Source organism: Chinchilla lanigera, unplaced genomic scaffold (assembly GCF_000276665.1).
Source record: "Chinchilla lanigera isolate Chin_1 unplaced genomic scaffold, ChiLan1.0 scaffold00022, whole genome shotgun sequence".
Lineage (NCBI taxonomy): Eukaryota > Metazoa > Chordata > Mammalia > Rodentia > Chinchillidae > Chinchilla > Chinchilla lanigera.
This window is the reverse complement of record NW_004955423.1, coordinates 7,652,411-7,655,888: the sequence shown is the minus strand read 5'-3', so window position 1 is coordinate 7,655,888 and position 3,478 is coordinate 7,652,411.

Here is a 3,478-nt window from a genome sequence, read left to right as displayed (position 1 = left end):
AAGAAAGAAAGGCTGATGAGCAATTTTTAATAATAGAGTGTCCCAAGAATGTAAAATGTCATGTGATTTCACATTGTTCCAGGTTTGTGTATTGAGATTTTAAAGTGGCAAAAAAATAAAAATAAAATAACCCAGCCATTCCTCTTTCAGAGTTTGGAACTGATTGCAAAAAGATGTAGGAGTCAAGGAGAGGATCAAAATATTAATAGTGAAGTATAGATGTGAAGTAAAAATAACAAGTGTGATCTTACCTAAAGCCACAGTTGGGATTTGTAATGCTTCTCCCTAATTCTAGAACTCAGAAACACACTCCCTCTGCCCTACAAAAACGCTGACTGAAAAGAAGATGCTTATCTCACTAGGTCCAAACACAATCACCCCTCCCATTCTCTGGACACAAGCAGTAAGGAAAGAGAGCCTAATTTCCAGATCTGCCTGTAAAAGGCAGAACAGGGCCTGGTAGCACAGGAACCCACAGCAAAATGCACACACTGCCAACCGAGAGATCCAAAAAGTTGGGGAAAGAAGCAAGCCTCACACAATAAATTCCACACTATTTGCATCCTACGTTCTGTGTTAATGATGAGTACCTTATAACAAATAAAATCCAGAGTGTCATTCAGAAAAAAATGTCAAATCGTGGATAATTCAGCTTTATGGTTTAAAAAGGAACTATTTATTTTAAAACTAAAATATTAGAAATATGATTACTTCTACAAAGATCAAAAATGAAATCATAGACCACATGACTACCTCAATCACAAAGCAAATCTTCCTCTCATAAAGGAAGAACGTGGCTATTACTACCCTAACATGTGGCGGATTCATGACTTAAGAGTCCCATGACAGAAGACCCTTCCATTGCCGTGGTAATCAGAAGCTCTTATTCTCCTTGGAGAATTCAATATTGTTTATCTGCAGTCCCAAAGAACTTGCAATGAGATGTTACAAATGCAAAAGAACCAAAAACAAACACCCTATTTTCTATTCATGACATACTGTTCCTCCTATGAGGAATAAAGAAATTTTCACACAGTTTAACATGGGAAAACACAAATCTGTTTGTTTATGAAAAGAATGTTACTGAGTCAATAAAATATCTGAGAATTATTAACATAGTACAATTAAGTTCTTCTAAAACCTTAAACATTCATCCAGTATATCAATACTATAACATAGAATCTTTTGATGTTGTCTAGTGAAATCAGCTATTTTTCTTTTAACACACAAAAATTGTACATATTAACGGGATTCACTGTGATATTTACTTATATGCACACAGCTTTCATTGCTTTATCTTTATAAACTGTTTTTGGCTTATGATCTAATAAGTAAACATAAAAAAATCAATATCTTCCTATTTTTTTTTTTGGTACTGGGAATCGAACTCAGGACTTTGCACTTGCTAGGCAGGCACTTGAGCCACTGAGCTATATCCCCAGCCTTCAATATCTTGAAGTTGAATATTTGTATGCATAATGAATATTTTATACAGAAAAATTATGTAGTAATTATAATTTCAAAAATAAAATATACATCCATTTTGTATTATAGCATATACCAATCTAATTATCTTCTTAAAAGTTAAAGTAAAAATTAGTATGACTAGATCTGAAATTAGCATAGAGTATTCAAGGATTCCGGGAAGATTTTAGTAAAATAGCCTTAGCATTAAATGTACTAATTACCTCTAACCTGGTATAGAATTAGAGGGGAAACCAAAAGAAATTAAATGTATAAACTATGTACAAACAAATGTCAAATACATCAGCAGAACAAAAGAGGTAGTCTAGACTTTAAAACTATACGTCAAAACCTGTGGGATACTGCCAAAATAGTACTCATTGGATTTGTTCTAACATTTATTGGGTTTTTTTTTTTTTGAGTACTGTTAGCTCATGTTTGCAGAACATAACAATTACATTCTTTGTGGGGAGCTGGTACATGTACATACCACATATTAACTCTTTTTCATCTCCTTCCCGGCCCCTCCTTTTATCAGTTCACCAGCCAAAGTAATTTCCTAGGTACAAACTCTGTGTGATGGAAATCTGTTTCAGGCTTGAAGCCACCATGCTAGGGCTATGTAAGAGGAAGGGAGTAACAGGAAAGAAGTCAACAGGGAAGCAGAGCAAGACTGCATGATATGTGTCTGCTGGTATCCCATCCTGCATCTACTCCAGGTCATCTCATTTTCCCTGTGGTTCCAGTGCAACAGCTCCATGCAGTTCCGTGAATAGACAATTATTCTGCGATCTTCCTGAGAGAGTAAAAGAAGGCACATGATGCAGCCCGAGAAAGTAGACTCTAGGCTCTACTAGAGAAAGATTGTCTTAAAGCTGTGGCCAACATTTCAAAATTATGTTCTCTTATCTGAATTCTTAAAAACAGTTGCTATATTCAATTTTTATTTATTTGTTTATTTATTTGAGACAGAATCTTCTTTGGGGATCTTATATGCCCTGGTTAAATTCACCATAGAACACTACATTCTTGATTTATATTCATAACTCCTGAACTAACTCTTTTTCTTATTTTTTTTAACTGGTTGCACAATTTGCCTCACAAAACAATGCTGTTTGCTTATAAAATGATTAAATCCCTGAGTCCTGGATAAGAAAACTAGGAATAGAGTGTGATTCTGCCACTCGCTCTCTGTGTGATCTTGGCAAGCTTTAAACTCTGCATGCCTCAGATTCTCCATATATACATGCCTGCAAGGATTGAGATAATCTCTGTCCTGGTAAGTACTGATGAAGAGTTAACTGTGAATATTATTCATGCTATCTTAACAGTAACTATTAAGGTGCCAGTTGTTTTTATTATGCATATAAAAAACAAATTCTATTCATACTATACTAGACTTTTAAAAATTTAATAACTTGAATTTATCAAATATTTTTAAATTTACCAACTCCATTAAAATCTTTGTGTTTAAATACATTTCACCTCACTTGGTGTTATTTATACTTAAAGACATTATATTTTTTGAATAACTTATACCATTGTTTAGATGAAAAATGACCTAGATAATAATTAAATTGTTTTGTAAAACTGAGCCACATCATTATCATGTCTGTTCAATTTATTATGAACATAGAAGATGTATACTGAACTGGTTCATACTTGATGAACTGAGATGTTCCATTTTCACATTACACTCTACTTAAACTATAAAGTTTATGTCTGCATTTAGGAAATTAATCAAAATTAGGAAATATAAAATTATCAAGAGGAAAATATGCAGTACATTTTATAAAAGTATTCCATTTCTATTATTCCCTTGATCACTTAATTTTCAATAACGTGCAATAAATTATAGTATAAATTGGAGTCACATATTTTTCCATATGTGTAATAACATTGACCTTTATACAGTCTACATCCCATAATCAGCAACAGAGATAATTTTTAGGAGTATATATACACGGAGAAAAGCAAGGTACAAGAAAGCCTTCTGAACATCTTGAGAGGAACA